Source organism: Microtus pennsylvanicus, chromosome X, assembly GCF_037038515.1.
Source record: "Microtus pennsylvanicus isolate mMicPen1 chromosome X, mMicPen1.hap1, whole genome shotgun sequence".
Classification (NCBI taxonomy): domain Eukaryota; kingdom Metazoa; phylum Chordata; class Mammalia; order Rodentia; family Cricetidae; genus Microtus; species Microtus pennsylvanicus.
The window spans coordinates 70,537,997-70,561,898 of NC_134601.1; the positions used below are offsets into that span (position 1 = coordinate 70,537,997).

General features: G+C 36.3%; 1 protein-coding gene across 2 annotated transcripts in view; it reads right to left on the minus strand.

The window, feature by feature from the left end:
* Positions 1 to 2,674, minus strand: part of Pcdh11x (protocadherin 11 X-linked) — a 607,940-nt gene extending 605,266 nt beyond the window's left edge. For both annotated transcript variants that reach the window (XM_075957257.1, XM_075957256.1), the window contains exon 1: positions 2,122 to 2,674. The gene's annotated coding sequence lies outside the window, so the exon portion shown is untranslated. The remainder of the gene's footprint in view (positions 1 to 2,121) is intronic.
* Positions 2,675 to 23,902: the final 21,228 nt, after the last annotated feature.

Genomic DNA, 23,902 nt, shown 5'->3' on the forward strand with positions numbered 1-23,902 from the left:
TTCTCAAAACTGCCCGCACACTGTCGGTTCCGCCTCCAACAAACCAAAGACAAGAAAGGTGAAACATGGATACATACTATCAGTTACTTACCCTGGTTTGCCTCCTCCCCCAGTACTAACACACAGGGCAAAGACAGCCCTGTGTCTATCTCTCCGTGACCATGAACATTTGTTTCAAATAAGATTAAAAGTGCACGTCTTCCAAAGTTGCAGAGGTGCCAGCAAGCGCACCCTCCCCCATCCCCTTCTTTTATAAAGTCCTAAGTCACACTTGTTTTGCTTGCCTTCTTCTTTGTTTCCTTCCTTCCTTCCTTCCTTCCTTCCTTCCTTCCTTCCTTCCTTCCTTCCGTCCTTCCTTTTTCTTTATGGAAGACAAGGAAGACAGTCTCTTTAAGTCACCTAGTGCTTTCATCATTTTGGCGATGTGCTTAGTGTTTGGAAATCTCAGCCTGCTCCTCAGGTTGTTTCCTGGATACAGTGGTAGGACCATGCACAGGGCTCCTCTGTTCCCAATCACTCTTGCATCTTTTAGCCCCCTTTGCCCATGGCCTAGATTCTCAACCACTTTTTTCACACTAGGTCTCTTGTACAGAAACAGCCCCTAGGCTGGTATAAATCAGCCTTTGGAAAGTTTTCTCATAGTGGGGGAAAGAACAGCTTTATGCTTTTGTTTTTATTGTGTGTGCTGCTGTTGCCCTTTTGTTTTCCTTTCTTTTTTATTTTTATGTTTTTCTTTTGTCCTAAGCCCCAATTCTCTCTCAGATTTTCTTTGTAGGTGGGTGCCGCAGTGGCGCAGTGTTGGACTTCCAGCCCCCAAGAGAACATCCTGCACTCACACACTCCAGGAGAGCATCCCAGAGCGCTGAACCCCAAGCCGCAAAGGCTGCTACAGCGGAATCTGAAATAAATCACAGACAGCAAAGGGGCCATCTTCACTAAGCCCTGAAAAGTCTTTCCTTGGGGGAGACACGGAAACCGATCCTGTTGTGTACTCTGGGACATTGACACCCCAGGGACAAAACGCTTTCTGACTCAATGCTCAGAGAGTAGTGTCTCCAGCCTGAGGTATACAGTCCCTATGCTCTTCCAAAGTCTCTAAAGCAATGCGGTCGCTTTATAAAGTCACCTTTTCCAATGATGCTCTTAGCAAGATGCATTTTCTTAAAGGAGAGCCTCTTTGTACATGTTCCAGTAAGGTTATTCATTTGTGGAAGAAACTGCTTTTGGAGTCTGTCTTGGAAAATGCCATGTCCACATAGGTGGACGTCATTTTGGCTAAGGAATCCCAAGTAATTTCTCTAGAGAAAAGGGATCCCTTTTGTGTTAGGCTTGACTTAAGAAGTCTTTTTTTTTCCCTTAATGAGAAAAGAACACCGGTTTTCACTTGCTGTTTATAAGAAGTTGCGTTTATGTAAGGGGGACAGAATTTCCCACATCTACCATTTCCACATTCATTAGGTCCCAGAGCAGGCAGAAAAGGTAGAGCACCAGGAGCACCAAACCAAGAAGACCCTGGACGCCCTGCTGCGCTCAATGTTTTCCCGGTCCTGCAGCAAGGGTCTGGTCCCCAGGGGGTTGTGTCATCAAACTGGGACTGAAACCCGAACCCCAGAGAGAGGAGCACATCTGGGCCTGCTCACAGGGTGCACCGCGGATTCGCTGCTGGGGCATTGTCCCTCATCTGGAATCACTCCGGGAGACACCCCCATCCCCAACAGTCTGGGACATCAACTCTGCATCCCCACACTTTCACGATCAGAGTTTCATTCATCTTCACTGAAGCGGGCATATTTCGTTAAAGTGAAAGACCCTTTTGCACAGCCAATCTCTGGGAAATTCATGCGCGGACACTTTTCTGAGAAAAGTGAGAGTTTTAGCAAAGTAACCAAACCAAGACTAGGCAGTACCAAAAGATTTTCTGTGCGAGCTCACCTTCAGGGTTTGCTCTTTCTCTTACCTCTAGGGAGCAGAACCCGAAAGGGAGACCACCACCAGCTTATCTAAAAGCAAGCTGTGGTCAACTGTCCAGATCCCACGCACTGGCAATCACCAAGTCCTAAGTGCAGGACATGCTATGTGTACCCAGCCTCAGCGCCTCTGGCACCCGGACCCGATACTTACCTCCTGTTAAGATTCCTCTTGAGTAGAATGAAGAGGGGAACGAAAAAGGAGAAAAAAGGGCTTCCGCCCGCTCCACTGAGACTGCGATTGCTGTAGCGGGATCTACCGCCACAGCTCGCAGTCCGCGGAGCAGCTGTTTGTCCTGGAGGCTGATTCCGAGGCTAGTCGGGCTGCCCGGGCTAGCTGGGCTGCCGGTGTCGCTGAGTAGTCTCGGCTACAGCCACTCCGTGCACTCTGGTAGTCTGGCTTTTTGCTTTGCTGCGCGGGCCGCTGCTGGTAGCTCTGGCTCACAGCTCCTCCCGCCCTGACAGTTCGTCGACTGCAAGGAGCCGCTGCCAAGCCAGCCCTTTTCAATGGCGAGGGGGAGGGACTAGAAAGGAGGGGGGGAAGGGGGACAGAAGGGGGTGAGCGAGTGTGAGACGGGGAAAAGGAGTGAACAAGTGCCCTAGCCGCCTGCTGGGAGGGGATGGCACAGCATCAACTACTGGGTACCCCCTTTTGTCCCCACTCCCTGCACCCTGCATCCCACTCCAGCTCAGGAGGCAGCCTCTCTGAGAGGACGCTGAACCCCAGGAGCCTTGTGCAAGCGAGATTGAGGTAAGCTTGGGAAGTTAAGCTTGAGGCCCAGAGAGGAAGGAGGAAGGCGCACAGCCTGCCAGCTACTTTATGGGATTGGAGATTTAGGGAGAGGCACAGAGCAGATTAAGAAGGCATGAATTCCTATCCGTGGGATGTGCCCCTTTCCTTGCACTTTATGTCTACCCTTTAAGTTTCACTCCTTTACATTATGTTACAGAAGTTTTATTTTATTTTATTTTTTTTGTTTGGTGTGCTTTTATCTTGAATCCTCTGGCTCCCCGAGTCAAGCTAGAGAATCTGCACATAGCAGCACCATTTTCTCATACAAAGGATACTTATCAAATACACTAGTGGAAGTAGGGGCAAGAGCAAGGAAAACTCGCAATTTGAACCAAGTACCTGTTTCTGAATATGTTATTCAACTGAGAGTTGCTGTCTAGGTCCACACTCATCCTCTGGCATGGGGTGAGGTGGAGAGAGATAGAGGGTCTGAGGAGGAAAACTGGCATTTGGCTATCCCATAGGGCAACTAAGAGTAGCAATAAGCAGGTAGGTGACTGTTGCCCTGTAGTTGGGAGATCACAATGTGAACAACACCAGCTTGTTTGGGAGGAACCTCACCAGACAAGGAAGTTCCCAGCATGGAGCTGCAAGCCCAATGCTTGTCAATAAGATTGGACAACCCTGAGTGGCATGGGGTGACAGCTCTCCCAAGAGCACTAAAGCCACAAGGGACACTGTCTGGTTTTGGTTCAGATGGGTTCCAAACAAGGAGCAACACCCGGGCATCTCTGATTCTTATTGCAAGGATAAAATCCTCATATTTATCTAGAGGCCAGAGATTGAGACAGCAGAATTGTATACATTAGTATGTACAAAAGGTGTGCATTTTAGGAAGTAGTCCACATTCCTTGATTAATGTATGGAAAAACTTGGCTTTCTGGTTCTCCACTTTGGTTTTAAAAGGGAAAACTCTTTTTACTTTTATGTTTGTTTCTAAAAAAAAAAAAAGGAGAAAATATGCACTGCTTTCAGGCACTAAATTCAGTATTCAGTTTTTGCTCTTGTATACCGAAGGGAAAATAGAATGAGAGATTGCATCCACAAAGGAACAGAATATGAAAAAGAAATAGTCTGCTAGTTATTATTAGTTGATTTTCTCAAAACAGCTTTATTCGGGAAAGTTCTCTTAAGGGCAAATCTTTATAAATCCACTATGAATCCACAAATCTTTATTACTCTGCTAAGCCCTACTCTATTTTCCTTACCTTATTCCAATTTGCAGTTGTATTTTTTTTATTTTTAACTTAAAACTTGCTTCAAAAATTCCCCAGATCGTTTTTTTGTTGCAATTTTTTATACCTGAAGCTACTAAGAGAAAATCTTAGTAGGCCAGTTCAGTGCAGTCTCCACAAAATGAAATAAAACACAAGAAAATATCTGTCCAGGGAGACACTTTACCACTACATTTTATTCCTATTGTATCTCTGACTTCATTATTCATAGTATCTAGCAATGTTCTGTCCTCTATTTCTGAGCAAGGAAATGTGTAGGGGATGAAATCAAATGCTGTCAAATAGTTTCTCGTCTGAGACTTGGACGTTGCACTGTTGGGTGATACTATCAAAAGGGATGGCAGTAACTCAATGGAAAAAAATTACAGATGTAGAATAGTGACAAATCTATTTCATGGGGATACTTTCAAAGCACAATTTTTTTCATAACACCTATAAAAGAGATCAATTAATTGATTTCTTAAGATTTTAATCTCATTTTGGTGTAAAGAGAGCTAGTCATTAACTGTTGTTAAAGCTATCATCATGACAGAATTGTGTTATTAATATTGTTAATTCTGTTTTATAATTCCTAAACTGAAACTCATAAAGCACAGGTAATTTTCACAGGACATTAAGAAAAACAGTTTAGTCCCTGGCATTCTGTTCAAAGTGAATTATCCTTACATTTGGCCAAATGACAGCTTTGCAGTTAATATGTATACTTTAGTAGTGTAGAGTGCAGTATTTCGTTTTTATGTGTATAGTCCAAAAGAAAGCTGTCTATGTGGAGTAGAAACATTACTTATAGACCAAGGGGACTCTACTAAGTAACCCAGGAGGTCATCTGAGAAAAAAAAATGCAGTTTGTTGACAAGACTGACAGAAATTCACATCTGAAAATAATGAAAGAATTTTCCTCAATTTCTCTTTGCCTGTATTCTGACTGAGGGTGGCACCAGTGAGCAATGAATAACCAGAAGCTTGGACACCTGGCAAAAGCAAACTGAATTCTCACTCGGGAAGAACTGATGAGAACCTCCCTATGCCTGCAGAGAAGGGTTCTCCTTTTCTAAATGAATTTATGGACTTGCATTATTAAATAGCCCTATTAATCCTCAAAAACCACTCCATCAGGTAGATTTTATTAGCTTCTCCTTCTTTTCTTTCTATTTTTGTTTTTGCTTTAACATAAAAGGAAACAAGAACAGAAAAAATGTCTAAGATTTTGTAGCTATAAAATCTAGAGGTGGAAAGCCCAACCTGTACTGTTTGCAGTACTTTGTGCTGTTTATTCACATATTGTTTTCAGATTGTGTGCTTATAGATTTTTATAATGCAAATTCTACTATAAATCTTATAATTAGCATATCTTTGAAAGATAAAAAGATACTGTGACAATGTGTTTGTTGAAGGAAATGATAGGAAACAACTGTGATGTTTATACCTTTCACAACTGTGATATTGATTGCATTTCTTCAGTGTTCCAATTAGCAGCCTGCCATGCATACAAAAGTGTAATTATGATAATCTATACCCTGTGAGTATGGAAATATGCTTACTTTCTTAATTTTAACCATTATGGAATTGTATAATTATATTAATGATAAAAAAGATTTATCTTTTAAACTTCAGTGAGTGAAGTTGTTTTTCAGTCATAGAATTGAATGCTGAGAAAGAGTTAATTTGAAGAAGGACCGAAAGCCATGTTCTCCTAGTAAAGGGACAAATATTGGCACAGCCTTTTACTAAATATGTCAGTCACTCTGCCAAAACCATTTTTGATATGAGATCACTGAGAACAATGAATTTCTTTTATTTTAGTTTCCTTACATTAAAATATTCCTTATTGAGTAATCTACTTGGGGATTTGCTCTCTCTTGTTATAACTGTGTAGAGGAAAACACATTGGACTGTCCATGCAGATTAATCAGAACAAGCTCATCATGTCTCTTACATGATAGCCACTTTATAAAAAATAAATCAGATATTTTGTGTTGTACTAAACAACTTGCACTGTACATTGTACACAAATATTACAGTTAAGAGGTGATAATGGGTATTTGATAAATAGGTAAGGCATGATAAAATGTATTGTCCATATTTATGTGCTTAATATTAAGTCAATAACGATTGCAATTTTTAGCAGATAACAATGCTCACTGTTTAAGAAAAGGACAGTAGTTTTAGACTAAACACAGAGTCTCAACTCTGGCACTGTCTAGCTGTATGGTTGCACACAAATAAACCTCCAGGACAGTATTAACCAGCGAGATAGCCTCTTTCCACATGTGACCTCTGATCCCATGCAATGTGATTCTCAAAGTGAGATATGCTGGGAGCATAAAATCTGTATGCAATATTGGAGATTTCTTATATGTGAGCATTCACATACATGTATGAAATACCTCAATATTGAATACCAATATCACTATGCAATTCCCATATTCTGAGTAATTGTTTGAGCAAAGCAATCATTCAAAGTATTTGTTTTTCATAATTTTTATATGACTAGAGAAAACTTTAAATCTACCTATGTGGGCTTTTTAGATATTTAGGGACAGAGTTCTTTTCTAAAATGTTTCTGTCCATTCATCTAAATGTGAGGCTAACATTACTCACCTTAACATATATATGTAATTTTTTTTAAGAAAATGTATCCAATATGTTCAGCATTGCCTGACACTAATTTAAGGAGCTGTCATTCTCCAAAAATACTGGCAATAAATAAAAATACTAGTATTAGGATGATGCTGTGATATTCACAAATAGTAAAGTATATACAAATGCTCTGAAAAGCTTAGAAGTTATGTTTGTATTTACAGACTTTCTTACAACTGCATCACCTGTACACACACAAATCAAAGTAAGTCTGAGAGAACTCCAAGTATACTAAAGGCACGTGAACTCCTGTCAAATGTAAAGAAGGAGAAATGACAGAAAGCTTGTTTTTACAGCCCCCTAAACTGTTAATAGTTTTAACTGCAGATATTTTTTTTTTCTGTACCTAGCTGAAAATCATATGCATAGCTTAACTGGAGACACGAGAGGGTGCTATTAGTAAAAACTTAGAAAAATAGTCTTCTGACACTCATCCCCCTCTCCACCAGTACAGATTATTAGAATTTGAAAAGGACATATCTGTGAAATAAGATTCACAGTTTTCAATTCTCTCCTGGACATAACTTGTAAGGTTTAGCTTTCTTTTTTTTTTCTCTCTTTTTTCTTTTACTCCTCCTGCCCCCTTTCTTTTTGCTGGGCACTACCACATTACCAAAACAATATTAGATGTTTGTAGTAGCACTTGGACAATTAAGAGGGAAATGTTTGAGTCAGTTCTCTATTCTTAAAAACAAAAAAACAAAAACTGAAAGAGGAGAGGCAAAAAAAATTCAATAACGGACTTCTCAGGGAAGAAAGATTTTTATAGCCATAACTGATTACTTCAACAACCTGAAATAACTGTGAGTAACTGTGAGTGATCAGGCCATATACAGTTCTCTTTCCTTCAGGCCTGAACAGCTTGACACTTAGAGTGGACAAAAGCTGAGGCTAGTTTTGTTTTGCTTTTTTAATTCTTCCAATTTCAGGGAATGACAGCCTTGTGTGTATAGCTGAACTTTGCTGAAGCACAGGACTCTAATTATTGCCAGGAAATGAATAAGCATGAGTCCTAGTGCTTACTGTTTTCCACTAAAGAATATATTTCTTGTCCTGTATTATCACTTTTCTACATTATATCAAGTGATATTCTTCACATTCTCTGAGGTAATTAGTTGTATTATGCTGTCGGTACATGAGCACAGAAAAATATTGTCTTTTTAAAGAACTAAACATCCAAAATACTATGTACAACTTCTATCTTTCTTTCTGCAGAAAGAACATTGGCTTAAGTTATTCTGATGCTGTGCCACGAGGTAAAAAAAAATTGCAAGGCACTTTGACTGTTGAGAAAAACTAAATTTTATTTTTCTTGTTTAATATTGAAGACAATTTTTTTTCATCTTGCCAACATTCTGACCTAACTATTTCCTTAATAAGGTAGGTATCAGATAATGCTTTACATTTAGGAAACACACACATTCACAGGAAAACACTAACACATTGCCAAATGAGTATCCTTAGACTGATAAAAAGACACATTATTTTCAAGATTCTTTGAGTAATCCCAGACTATTCCAAGCCTTCTTTACTTCTTAAGCTTCTTTATTTTTATAACATGGCTATGAGTCAAACAGGTTCAACTTATTTGTGGCTTGTGAAATTATTTCTATTTTCTAATGTATGATAACATTTATAATGTTTGTTACAAAAAATATAAAAAGACAAAATGCCTTTAAAAATAATTATGACTGTGATTTTAAAAAGTAATTAATATATGGCAATTTTGAGCTGTTTTTTATTGAGTACATTACTTCCATCATCACATTTTAAATGACTAGAGAGCAATGCAACATGATAGTGTTTTCAATTTTAAATTAATCAGTTTCTAGTTCTTCACTATTAAAACTTAGCAAAATGTCAGTTTCTGTATTTGTTACCAAAAAAAAATAAACAAAATAAATAAATAAAACCTAAAACTAAAACAGAACATGTTCTCAACTGTGTTCTCAACTGGGAAAGTGCAGTTAGTCTTAACTATTTAATTCTATTTATTTTCACCTCAGTTTAACAATGGTGATACATTTTATTTTGTGTAAAAAAGTATTGAATTTTAGCTATTTCTTGAGTAAAAGTATAAAACAATAAAACTAAAAGTGCAATTAGACTCTGTATTAACTCTCTTATGATTATCTTTCTTGATGAACAAGATAGTAAATGTAAAGGATTTGGAGCATAGACAAGTACTCTTTTTAGGGGCAAAAGTAAAAATCCAAAGCTGACTATGAAAATAAAGTATTGTATATATCCTTTCCATATTGAATACTGATATCAGTTTCTTACCACTTTTTATAGTTCTGTGATGAGAGCAAAGATTCATTCTAAAATTTACAACTTTCGCAACTTGCTTTCCACCTTTTTTATTTAATATTTAGTTTTCCTGTGGTAAACTCAACAAATTTGAGCTTTGCTGTCAAGTCCATCTCTAGTTGTTTATTTTCTACAATTAGACAGTTAATTAATTACTTTTCTCATGGCTTTGACGAGATATGTGACAAAACAACTTAAGAAAAAGAAAAATTTTGTTTGTTTATTTGGTTGGTTGGTTCCTTTACTGTGTTTTGTTTCCCCTCACAGACTGAAAGGATAAATGACATCATGGAAGTCAACAGGCAGACTGGAGCATCAGGAACATGAAGAAGAGGGCAATGAATGCTGGTATTTCAGCCTACTTTTTTTCTCTTTATTCATTACAGAACCTCAACCTATAGAAGGGTGATTTTCAGATGGGTTTTCCCACTTCAAATAATACAGCCTAGAACTTTCTTGAACATGCCTACAATTTGTTTCCATGTTGAACTTAAAACCCAGCAAGTTGATATTCAACATTAACTATCTCCTTTATCTCCTTCGGTGGCGTTAGCACATGCTAGTATCTAGTAGTAAAGCATGCTTTGATACGCACAGTATGGCTACACTACTTGGTATCTGCCAGCCCCTTTCTCTGAAACCCTGAACTCGGTGCTGATAAAAATGTCCTACTCACCTCAGGATCTTGATCATGATAAGACACATTTCTAAGCAGAATGGGTACAAATAACTTCAATATCTTATGACATTTGATTTCTAGTTTTACTCTTGCTTTCTTGAATAATGTATTCTGTGTATGATTCTGATATGGATAAGTTTGCTGGTAAGAAAATTTGTAGTTCATAGTAAGTAAAATATGTCACCCAAAGCTATTAATTACACTTGAACACTGCAACTGAATTAATGCACACACTTCTTTTATTGATTTTAATTTATTCACCAAACGGCGACCATGAAGTTGTAACAATATTTGAAAAATTACCAACAATAAAAAAACACAAATAAAATGGCATAGAGTATGAAATTAAAAGGTTATAAAGTTATTAAGTGACCTAGGTTTTCAAGCATCTTAAGACTGTGAATTATTAAAATCTCAATTTCCTTTACAGGTATCAGTTGGAAGACAGAACTGTCAGAACATGTTTTGATCGTGTTCTGACAAGCATGAATGAATGGAGTTCTGGAAAGCTACATTTCTGTTAAGCACATTTATAAAATAAAGCGAGGCATGTATGTCGGGGCCGTGAGGTATCTCTCAAGTTCACAGATAATCTTTAGTTACAAACCTCAAGAATTACATACTTGTATTGAACATATTAAGCCATATTTTTCCAACTAAGGCTATAAATTAATATTTCATGAAGGAGTAAATGCTACTGAAATATACTAAAATATTTATTAAGCTAAATTTTAGCTCTAACTTTGTGTCATGATAGTCTTTACTTAAATGTCTTTATGAATAGCCAATTTAAAAATTAAGATAAATTAACAATTTCATAGAAGTATGGCACCTGTTTTGTTTTTGTTTGTTTGGTTTGTTTTTTCAAAACAGGGTTTCTGTGTAGCTTTGGATCCTGTCCTGGAACTAGCACTTATAGACCAGGCTGTCCTTGAATTCACAGACATCCACTTGCCTCTGCCTCTCAAGGCAGATTAAAAGCATGTGCCACCACCGCCCAGCTGGTACTTGCTACATTTCACAGTGATATTTATGTCTGATCTACAATGTAGACTAACATAATTGACAAAGTACACTTTTAACATTTCATTTGATCTACCAAGCAACAATAACTGTAGCTCAATAAAACTTTGTAGTTCCATAAAATTTTAATAAAATTAACTTGGCATAGATTCACTTAATTCTTAATAAATAAAAAAAATAGAAGGTAATCTTTTGTCCCAAGTTATATTTAAGAACTAGTAACTTGGATTCTGTCTCAGAGGAAGAAAGGGGCATAAAAACTAGCCATACTCTGAGTCCTATGGAAAGGAAAACAGAAAGTATTCTTAAACTTCTTTTATTTTCTTTCTCCTTCAGTTTTCCTACCATAATTTTAACAACTTATCCTTTGATTCTTTCAATTTGAATAAGTACTACAGTGTAGCAAAATATTACTCTGGAAACTGGTATGAGAAGAAATAGAAGTGCAAGTGGAAAAAAAAATATCCATTCTGTAGACTTTGGGAAGTAGTAAATAGTGTTTGGTTTTAACAAGAAATGGAGAAACACAAACTGTTATCCAGGCCCTATCCTTAAACTTCTACTAAACACTTTGATCTCTTTGGATCCAACTTCAGGTAGAGAAGTGGGCAATAAAAAAGAACTAGAAGGAAGAAGTACATGAGGATGTATAGATGGTAGACAAGGACTTTTAAGGGACATCAGAGGACAAAACTTGCTATTCAGAAGATTGTAGTGGTATGGAGGTGATAAGCACAATTATAAAGTTGGACAACACTTTATCTTTAATAGGCAATTTTATGACTCTCCATTAAAGTCAAGTGAAGAGTATATTCTACTAGGAAACTCTATTTTCCTTTCATTGTGAACCTTAGCATTTACTGGCTGAACATTCTCTCTAGACCTAAGGCCTTAGCTTGAGGGCATATGAAAAATTCTTCTAGGTCAGTGAATCTCACCCTGTGGGATGTTATCCTTTGGGAGGGTTGAACAACCCTTACACAGGGATAGCATATCAGATATGCTGCACACCTTTTATTCGCATTACAATTTATAATAGTATCAAAAATATAGTTATAAGGTATCAATGAAATAATTTTATGGCTGGGCATCACGACAATATGAGAAACTTTATTAAGGGGTCCCAGCATTAAGAAGACTGAGAACCACTGTTCTAAGATTTGTAAAAGTATTCTTTGCTCTTCAAACTTGGCATCCCCTTTTATAATAAACAAGTTAAATGCATAGCATATAGCTATGCCATCCTGTAAACATTCTTTGGGTGTGCTGCTGCCCAAATTAGATCATACTCAGAATAAAAAATTCGAGATTTAAAGACTAAATTTTATATATGGAAATGGATGAAATATTATTTGCATGTGACATAGTAAAGGGATTCCAATGTTACTAGTCTTGAACTAATATATAACATTTTTGTATAAAAGTTGTGATGTACATGATATAATTTTAATATGCTCTGTTGTGGGGCATATTTTTACAGCATGGCAAAAAGGGAACAGGAACATACTTGGTATATAGTACTTGAGTCAAGAAAGTCTGAATCCAATTAATGATTCTGTACCATCACAGCTGTATGTCATTTTGTAAGTTACTTATTTTTTTCTGAATTCTATCTTCAATAAATATATAGTGAGAAGGAAAATTAATCTGAGAATTGTTGAGAGGAATAGATGAGATAGTGAACATTAAAAACATCTGATGGAACAAATAGCACAAATATTTTAATATCCCTTAACACTGGAAAGAATTGAACTTCATGAGACATTCAAAGAAATCTGAGTGAAAAAAGCAAGAGACAACTGCTCTTTTCATTATCTCTTCATTATGCTTATTCATTAACTCTTTATTAAATTCATTAACTTATAAACCAATACTTATAAATAAACTGTTCATTTCAGAAATTCTCAAGGTATTCATTAAAAACCTTTCTCGTCCATGTTTTATAGCTGTGATTTTTGGATTATGTTTGCTAAGTAGAATGAAAGAGAAAAATTAGTAACTTTAATTTATCACATAAAATGAATATCCAATAACATTTAAACAAAACATAATAAATATCTTCCCTGAGAAGTTTCTGAACCTTCAGTATAGCCCAAAATTTGTAACAATGCCAATGATTAGTTGTGTGTGTTTATGTGTTTTAAGTTACTTCTTCTATTTGACTTGTTGAATTATAGGTGATACTAAATACTGTACATATTATTTTTTCCTCTTTTGGTAGAACTTGATTTATAAATGAGTCTTAGTAGTAATGGCAAAGGAAATAGTTTTCTGTTGATTTTAAGAGCCAATGGTGGTGAAAACTACATTTTTTTTTTTTACATAGATGTGAGAAAAACGAGACCATAGTTTGATCAACAGTCAGTGTTTCACTAACAAAGGGTGGAGAGCAACAATATCTGCAAGGTCAGTGAGTAGCAAAACTGACCAAAGCTAATAGCCAGCAGCTAGCCAAGGTCATTAGCTAACAAAAAATAAAACAAAGATATTCAATGTGGGAGTCTGAACACTATGTTTATTGGAAGAACAGCATGTGAATGCCACATGATCCTCTCCACAGTTTGGCAAGGTTAACAGGTACAGAATATCGGACTCAATAAATGACACACAGATAATTTACCACTGTTACAGAAATTTTTACTTTGCCTATTTTCAATGACAATTTTATAAAATTTACACAAAGTTCCTTATGACAACCATTAGAATATTCTATTATAGGATCCTTGTTTGCTTGCTTTTTGGAATATATCTTTAAGTCTTGAAATTCCCCCTCAGCTTTCCTTTATTTTTCAATATCCTTATTTTCTGTACTAAAGTCTACTTTCTCTTTGTTTACTTTCAAGTATCTGTGTCTTTAGATAATCAGCCAATCATCTTTAGGAGACAGAGATTGGGAGCTGTTGTCTTAGATTAAATTTTGGTGACCACCATTCATCTGTCACCTGAATCCTTTATTCATAATCTTTTGAGCTGAGAAACTCCTTGATACTCTCAAATATTTACATCAGTAAGAGTTAAGAATTAATATTAATAATAATGAATAATTTCTATGACACATTATAATAAACATGATCCTTCTCTCTCACAATATTTGTTTTGTGTATTTGAAAGAAGGTCTTACTATGTAATCTTAGATGGCTCTGATTCAACCTCTTTGGTGCTAGTATTATAAGAATGTATCAATAAAACTGGCTGTCAAAATCATCTTTTTATTTAGGAGAAATACTGTATCATTTATTTTTGGTATATCTGTACTGATACCATTGTTATTTCAATCTATTATGAAATAAGATGAGAACCATTTAAACACAAGCTCCATATTACAACAGTCACATCTGAAAACTGTGATGGTTACAAAGTACCTGGTGTGAGGTTAAAATAGTCATAATTCATATCCTAGGCAAGAGAAAATGGAAGAGTACAAGGTTCTGTTATGTTACTTTGAACAACACACAATTTAAAGCACACAATTATTTGTTTTTGAAAACTTCCACCTAATAGTCTCAGAATAAAGTGGATCACAACTGAGTGTAGCTGTTGTCAAGTTATTGTATTTTATAATTGTTAAGGAAACCAACATCTTTTTTAGACATGTCTGTGAGGACGCATTTAGTTTAAGCTTGTTGAAATGGAAAGAAACACCTTAAATGTGAGTGGCACTATTAATTTAGCTTTACTCATGCACTAAATACAAGGGATAAAGTGAACTTAGCACTAGCTTTCATTAAATAAATAGAATAAAGTAAGCTTAGCACTAGCTTTCATTAGCTAGATTTCTCCCATTACTGATTACTGACCTATGAAGTAATTGAAACCAAGGGCTCATATTCCTGCTTTAATACCTCCTTTACCATGAAGGACTGTATTTCTTTTAATTGTATGCTGAAATAAATCTATAGAGATACATGTTTTACATAGAGGTCTTTCATAAGAGATCTTTTGAACATAGGCATATTGATTGAATAATTCAAATAAATGAGGAAGATTCATCATAATGTTAGTGAACTCTCTTTGGACTCTTCCAAGATCTCCTTTTAAGAACACCATTGGTAGATGAGGTATCAGTGAACAAATAGCCCAAAATATTGGGGGAAATTAAGGCAATGATGATTTCTGTACTTTGTTATTACAATATGTACTACCTTTTTTAATACTTGAATATTTGTGATAATTTTATATGTTTCTGTGTCTGATTTTATGTTAATTTTATGTTTTTATTTAAAGAGATAGCCTTCAGCTTAAGTTTCAGCTTTCCCCCCAAAGATTCAGTTATATTTTTCTATGTCACATTTTTTTTATTTTTTCAGAAGAAATAAGAAAAATATATTTCAATATGAAGTTTTAGTTATAACTATGGGCTTTTACTGGATGGATTAATTATACAAAAATAACGATATTTATTTTTATAGTAATTAAAATTGTTCTTAAACAACTCCATACATTTTAAAAAACTCACACTATTCACTCTCAATTCCAACCTTTTTCTATCTCTTGACAAGTCACCCACTGTACTCCTCCTAGATAATCTTTCTCACATTCATCTATATTCATTTGTTTTGTGACTTATAGAATTCAAACAGGGTCGTTTTTGTGGTCATCGGTTTGATGCTATCTTTTGGAGCCTGATAGGCACTGTTGTGTGACGGCACTGTTGTGTGGCAGCACTTTTGCTGGGGAGAAGAAACACACATATTTACTCACCCCACATAGGGATCCCACAAAAGACCAAATACTGATACCACCAAAGTCTAAGTTAGTAAACCAGTGAGTTTTATTGTAGTTGTTTACCAGAATATAAGTAAGAAGTTACTTACAGGGGCAGAAATGATTCAAAGACAGCTGCATCACCATATCCCACGGCTGCATGGGTGACTGCTCACAAAGGCTGGGAACCTGGAGCAAACTTGCACAGTGTTCAGAGAGTTCAACAAGTTTGAGAATGTCATTTCAAAGTGATTCAGCCTAAACCGTTTCTTCTTCCAGTCAGCTAGTCTGGTATCAGGAACTTTCCAGCATCTGTGCTTGTCTGAGGGTGCCTCTCAGAAGTCCTTATTGTTTACTCCTGGGAAGGAGGAGCCATGTGAATCTGGTCAGTTTCAGGGACTTTCTGAAATATTTTTAATTGTTTACCATCTCAATTAAGGCACTTCAGCACAGAATGGAAAATTTTCAGTCTCTCATGAAACTGTTACACAACTTCAACAGCACTAAATGTGCAACTGGACAAAAGAATTTTCCACTCTGCCGGAGTTCATCAATAATCAAATATCCATCATTGAAGAGTAGGGTTCTAGGATCCTCACTCTTTCTATCACAGTTATGAGTTAAAAATTACAATGGTTGTATCATGTTTAGAGGATGATGTTTGTTTTTTTGTCTTCCATCATCTCACTCTCTCTTGTAGCTCTTACATATTTACTGCCCCCTGATTCACAGTGTTCCTTTGCCTTAGACAGGGTAGTACAAATGTCTTGTTTATGTATGAACCTGCAGCTGACAATTATTCTCATTCCCTCAGTAGTCATGAGTTTCTGTAAGAGGTTTTCTGATTAAGGTTCACAGCAGCTCTTTTCTATGTCTATAATAAACATTTAGAAGACAAACTTATACTATGCTAATTTAGTTAAATAATGGTATGAAGCTTCATACTTGGGCCTCCACCCTCTCCAGTCTTGGGTGTGTTATGCATCCAGGGTTGTTCAGAGATTCACCAATCTGAACATGAATAAATTTTAACAAAGAGGCCTTATTTTCATATATTTAGGCCACATCTCCACTTAGGATGTGGGATTCCTGAATGCAGTTTTCAACTACCACTGTAAAGGTCTTTCAAAGGAAAATACCACAAAGTTCCATTCTGTCTATGAGCAGGCAAGATGATCTGTACAAAGCAAGCTTTTGCTTACATAATCAGAAAAAATTGTTATGTTAGTTGTACAAGACTAGACAATTACATAAATTATCCCTTGTTGACCGTGATTTCTGCCCCACCCAGTCAAACAGTCATTCAGTCCCTAAGAAACACATAGTGGTCTACATTAATTATAAACTGGTTGGTCTATAAGCTCAGGTATCTTATTAATCCTTATAACTTATATTAGCCAATAATTCTTGTCTGTGTTAGCCACATGGATTGGTATCTTTTTCAGCGAGGCATTCTCATCTTGCTTCCTCTGCTGCTGGGTCATGACTGCAGACTGACTCTCTCCTCTTCTCAGAATTCTGTTCTCATTGCCCCACCCTTACTTCCTGCCTGGTCATCCCACCTATACTTTCTGTCTGGCTACTGGCCAATCAGCATTTTATTAAAATACAGTTGGCAGGATAAAAGACCATTGTCCCACAGCAAACCATCAGCAGCTCTTAACATTTAGAGGTTCATTTTTGCTTTATAGTTTTCTTAAGCATAATAATTTTAAACATTTAAACTTAAGTTAGTTTTCAACAATAATGTGACCATCACAGGTGTTAGATAGCTTATAGTACTATGTATTAGTTCACCCCTCCTCTGTGAAGCAAATCTCAAATAAAATTAGAAGGCAATTGGATATCCTCACAATTGTTATACCACTATTGCACAGTTGAGTACATCTTTCCTGGAAGTTTAGGGTTTCTGTTTTATAGGATTCACAGCTAGGCAAAAGTATTGATGACTTTCTTCAACAGCTTTCACATTATCCTCTAATGGTTTGAAGGTCTGGGAGCTGTATGGCTTGTAGCTTTGTTCCAGCTTCCTTTCTCCAAGTATTAAATGTGAGGTATGTGATAGCCTCTGTAGTTGACAGAATAGTCTCTGATAATTTCAATTTTGAGTCCAAAAATATTAGTTTCTGAATCCAACTGAAATACTATTCTTAACCATACCAAATGCTGAAAGAAAAATCTTGAATTGTATGTCTATACTAAATAAACAGTATGTATAAACCAAAAGTGGAGTGTGCTTTTCCTTTTTATTGAAGCATTGAAAATATATATTTTTTTCATATGAGTGACTTTTCTCAACTTGGAAATTGTACAAGTTCAAAATTTGGACTTTGGTCATATGACTCATTATCTCTTATAAGTATATTCCATATTTAAAGGATGTATTAAATTCCTAAGAAATAAAATGAAATGGAATTTTTTATTGTATACTAAATAGAAATTATCAAATAGTCCTTCTTTTATGTATATGCTGGCAATTTACTCCCAGATTAGATATTTTCCCATTTGAACTGCTAAATATATTTTATTTTTAAAAAAGGAGTATGTCAAGCAAAAGCATTTCTCCAAAGTAGGTATTATTTTTGATATCTTAAATGAGAAAAGATAGAAAATGATCACAATTATATTAAAAAATTATGGTAAAGTTTTACACTTTTGTTTTATTTACAATGTGCTTTGAGAAGATATTAGAACCATGTTTTGTGTAGTAAAATAAAGTGGATGGAACTCTTTGTAAAACTACAGAATAGCTAAACTTCAAAAAGTAGCACTAGCCCATGCGGAAATTGCTTTCTGAGTTTGCTGTAGTGTTGTGAATATTATGTTACAATTAAAAGTATTCAGACTTGCCCGGTGGTGGTGGCACACACCTTTAATCCCAACACTTGGAAGGCATAGACAGGTGGGTCTTTGTTAGTTCAAAGCTATCCTAGTCTACAAAGGGATTTCCAGAACAGCCAGGGCTGTTATACAGAAAAAACTCTGTCTCAACGAAATAAACATGAGAGAGAGAGAGAGAGAGAGAGAGAGAGGGGGGGGGGCTTTACTTGTATTCAAGAGAATAGAGCATCAGTTCAAAGGTGGTAAAATTTTGAAGTTTTTCACCCCTCTCTCTCTCTCTTTCTTTCTTTCTTTCTTTCTTTCTTTCTTTCTTTCTTTCTTTCTTTCTCACTATGTAGGTATGTATGTGTCTATGTGTCTGTATATCTGCATGTTCCTGTTTTATAGTTTTTCAGAGTGGTAATAGATATCCTTTATTATAAAAATAATACATTTATTAAGTTCTTTGTTAGTGGCAGAGGGCCTAATGTGGGTGGAAACATGATAATTCTTACAGAATTAACTGACCTATATGTGGGTAAAGTCAGTGGCCTTGGACTCATTAGCACAATGCTATAACTAATTAAACTAACGAATCTCAAAATAATGACAAACTTTAAGTTTGAAACAAGAAGTTTCTTCTTGAACCTGGCTTGTTAAAACTGATGCAGACTATTATCAAGGATGCTGAAAATGTGCTAACACTCTCTGAAATCACAATGACAATCGGAGAAAGAATTCTCTTTTATTTCTCCTGGCACATGTTCAGAGATGCAGAAAATATTATAAATCGGCAGTCTACTGTTCAAGTATTCACAGCAATGATAAATGCAAAAAATGTAAGGAATAACTCAAAATATAAGAAAGACTGCAACAGAAGTGCTGAATATTGCTAAAATACTATACATTCACAAAAATGAAAGCTTAAGGAATTTAATCGATCTTTCCCTTTTGAAATATTTGTTTTCTTATCAAAGTCCAAGTACATATAGTACCAGATCTAGTACTAGGACCTGGCTCATTGGTCATTTTGATGATATGTATAGCCACTTGATGAAGAATAAAGAATATTAATCAGTTTGTTTCACAAGGTGCCTGAAATATTCATTCAGACAGATGTATCATTATTGACAAGCACTTATTAGCTAAGCAACGCATTTAAATAAAATGTGTTTTGTGAAACATTTTACAAGGGCTGATAATGAATACTGATTTTAAAGGCTCTGAGATAATATAGCAAAGAAATAATAGTTATATTTTCTAACTCACCAGTTTTCAAACTAAGTGCCTGTGGAGTTGTTTATCATCTTTTGTCCAGAGAAATCTATGATTGTACTTAGGAACTCACTTTGTGCAATGGTAGATTTCTATTGAAAAAAGAACATAAAATAACTGTAAATTATTTGTTTTGCTTTTGTTGTTGTCTTTGGCTGCATTCTTGTTGTTTGAAATAGTATCTCATTTTGTAGCCTTGGCTGACCTCAAACACACAGAAATCTGTCTGCTCTGCTCTCAAGTGCTGAAGTTAAAGACAGGCACTACCATGCTGGGAGAAAATTAATTGCATATAGTAAAACTGTAAAGCACTCCTTTTATTACTTAACAAAGAGCTCTATTCCAAATCTTCACAATCTAAAGACAGCTGCAGAATTTTAACTTGAATTTAAGAATTTGAAATATTATATTTCATAATACTAGATGTTAACATATAAGAATGTAAAATTTGCAGACACAAAGAAATAATTCCACATGCTTCAACTGCCCTAGAAGCTTCGTTCTTGACAACCTACTTGCATAGTGTCAGAAGGTGCCATGAAAGCAGATAAATAAGAAAAACAATCCATAGTCTTTCCTAGCTTTGATGCTTATGAAACACAACAAAAAACAGCATGACAAGATATCACTAAAGGTCAACAGTGGCACTCCTATCCTGAGGATAACCAACATCTGTCTAATTAGACTTAGGGCTAGTACAAAAGGAGGCAAATTCATGGTACTTGAAACCTGCTCAACTTCCCAGGGGTTGGTGTGTCTTGGATTTTAGAGAAGTGGTGTAGGAGGTCTGTCTGTTCATGTGTTTCTTTCATTTGTTAATCAATAAAGAAACTGCTTGGCCTGATAGGTCAGAACTTAGATATGCAGAGAAGACAGAACTGAATTCTGGGACAAAGAAAACAGAGTCAGAGAGAAACCATGGAGCCACCAGAGGCAGATGTGCCTACTCTTTCCTGGTAAGCCACTGCCACGTGGTGATACAGATGAATAGAAATGGGTTAAATCAAGATTTAAGAGTTATCCAATAAGAGGCTAGAGATAATGGGCCAAACAATAATTTGATTACTACAATTTCTTTGTGATTATTTCATGTGTATGCTAGCTGGGTGGCCAGGACCAAAAGCAGGCCCTCTCTCTCCATCAACAATTGGAGGTCCAATGAGGCCAACTAACTCCATGTAAAACCTAAGAGGGCTCAAAAAGAAATCTAAAAAAAATAGAGTTTAACACAACTTCTTGCTGTTTGCTGGATGCTTGCTGCCCACAGAGAGATTTTCCTGGCTCAGCAGCCAAAGCAGGGAAAAAGTGGTGTTTTTTTTTTTAATACTGGCTTTATGGGCTGTGCCACCAGTGCAAACTTTGTCTCTTGCAAAAAGACAGAGAATTTGTATAAGGTTTGTGAGCAGATTGCTGCAGCTTGCTTGTTGGCAAAGTGAACCAGCTGTGTGCCTGGAAGTTGGTCACTGTGCACGGTTCAGAGATGGCAAGCAGCTCCACCATGCTGGAATGTGCAAAGCAGGGGCAGAATCTACAGTATTCACAATAATAACAGTGCATATTAAGTTTTAGACTGGGCAGGCAAAGGTGTTACTGTGCAACCCTTATTAATGGCACAGCTTAAGTTTTTCAAAAGCGCTCCTGGACAGTAAAGAGTTAAAGATTCACAATAGGACATATGTAGACATAAAAGACCTCTAAATGGGTAGCAATGTTGGATAAATGTATGTAGGCTTAGGAGAGATGTAGTAATAAGGGCGGCAGGGCTGCGTCCCCAGCACCCCGACTGCCTGGCTAGCTTATGCCTGAAATAACAAGACACAAACTGTATTCATTTAATCACTGCTTGGCCCATTTCTATCTAGCCTCTTCTAGGCTAATTCTCACATATTAATTTAGCCCATTTCTAATCATCTGTGTAGCGCCCCTAGGTGCGCTTACCGGGAAGATTCTAGCCTATGTCCATCCTGGATCAGAGCTTCATTGCGTGCATCTGCCTGGGAGCTGGGAGCATGGCATCTCTCTGAGGCATCTGCTCCTGAGAGGAGAGCTGTGGAGTCTGAGCTCACTTCCTCTTCCTCCCAGCGTCCTGTTCTGCTTACTCCTCCCACCTATCTTCTAACCAATGAAATGGGCCAAGGCAGTTCCTTTATTAGCCAATGACCTTCCTCCATCAGAGAGAGAAGAAAAAGTATAAAGAGTCATAAAATAAAGCTAATGTTTTAAAGAAAAATGGTAAACTCTTTAGAGAGACAAAGTACAGATAGAGATTAAAAGAAGTAAAGAAAAATAAGCAGCATAAAAATGAAAAATTCACAAAGTCTGGATTATGTATATTATTGTGTTATTTTTTTAATTTTTTTGACTGTGAAGGAGCTAAGTACAGAGAGACATTTCATTGTATGGGCTGCTAAGCTAAACTTACATGTATATTATAAATGTATCTTGACTTCAGAATTTGGATCTAAGGATATGGTACTTTGGAAAAGAGGTTCTTCTTTTGTTTTCACAGAAGATTAGAACCTATGGATTGCCTCCAGGCAAATATGGTTGCACGGACCATGCCCTCCTGAAAAGTTGCTGTGAACACCTTCAAAAATTACTTTGCTCAACTGCTGACTGAGACCAACCTAGCACACAGGATATACCATAAAATACTGATTAACAGAACCTTCATACAGAATGAAGCAATTTGGAGAGAAAAAATTATGCCCATATTCCCAAATATTGTTTATAAATGTTCTTTTACATTTAAAGGGGGATAAGATAGAGATATGAATAATTTACATTGGTATAAATCTCGATTTATTGACACAAATTTAAGGTCAATTTTGTTATATGTATATTTCTGCTCTTGATTAAGATATTGTGATTGTGTAGTTTACTTAAAAATGTAATGTATAATCAGGAAATATAAATTGTTATAGAATAATCATCGATAATAGTCAAGCCTGTAGTCATGTTAGTTAGATTTTCTAGATATATAGAGATATGTTTCAGATAGAGGAGGCATTCTTCATATCTTTCAAAGACTACAGAATATGCCATTTAAAATGTTTCAATAACTTAGGGCTTTCCATGAAAATGACACACGTCTGTTCCTGGAATCACTGAGCTACTTCCTGAGGAAGATGGGCATTAAAGAGGCTCCTTATGCACTTGGTTAGCCAATTGGAGAAGAAACTGCTCTTGACTGAATTTTTGCATAAACTGGACATGAAGAACCCACAGAGGACTGCTGAACTTGCCTAAAGGTGAGATAATCCTTCGGGGTTCCTGATTCATGAAAGAGTCTGCTAGACATTCTGCAGGATACAGAAGAAAGTGACTGGACTGTCTTTGAATTTTCTTGTTTCATGGAAACGTCTGCTGGATACTATTGGCCTGTGGGCTGAAGATGAATGCCCCAATGGTCTGTCATTTCTAGAGATTTGGAAGTTGCTTAAAATGCATTTCCTGTTTACTTAGGTAATATTATATCTTTCTGGAGTCTTTGATGGAGTTGAAGAATAGATATTATAGTTTTCCTTAGTTATGATAAAAGTTAAAGGAGATATAAATATCATAACTGTAGTTCATGCTTGATAACTGTTTTATTATATGTAATTTAATATGTTAAATCCTTCCTTTTCTTTAAACAGAAAAGGGGAAATGGTGTAGGACGTCCTTCTGTTTATGTGTTGCTTTCAATAGTTAATTAATAAAGAAACTGCTTGGCCTGATAGGTCAGAACTTAGGTAGGCAGGGGAGACAGAACTGAATTCTGGGACAAAGAAAGCAGAGTCAGAGAGACACCATGGAGCTGCCAGAGACAGACGTGCCAACTCTTTCCTGGTAGGCCACTGCCACGTGGTGATACAGATGACTAGAAATAGTTTAAATCAAGATGTGAAAGTTAACCAATCAGAGGCTGGAGATAATGGCCAAGCAGTAATTTAATTAATACAATTTCTGTGTGGTTATTTTGAGTGTATGCTAGCTGGGTGGTCAGGATCAAAAGCAGGCCCTCTCCCCATCAACAGAGGAGTATGTATTATTACAAGTTTAGAGGACAGCATAATCAATAACTATATTCTAAATACCTACATGTATACCCAAAGATAAGCATACCTCTAAGTCCTCATAAAAGAAGTATCTGTTTGCATTGCACAAAAACCATTTTTAAAAAACGCAACTCATCAAAATGCAGAGAATAGTTAATCATCGGGTGCAACGACCCAATTGGTACATCTATAATGTGACACCTTACACTTAAATGTCACTGAAAAATGTGAGAAGAGGTTGCAGAAAGATTGTTGAAAGCAAGAGGACCAAAAAATCTGCTTGAGATTGTGTCCTGGAAGTCGACAGGGAAGCTTCAATCATAATAACTCAATAATAAGGCTGCCTAAATGGAATCTGAACAAGGACACCATTAGGCAGATTTATGTAGCATTGGGAGGGGAGAATCTCACAAGTC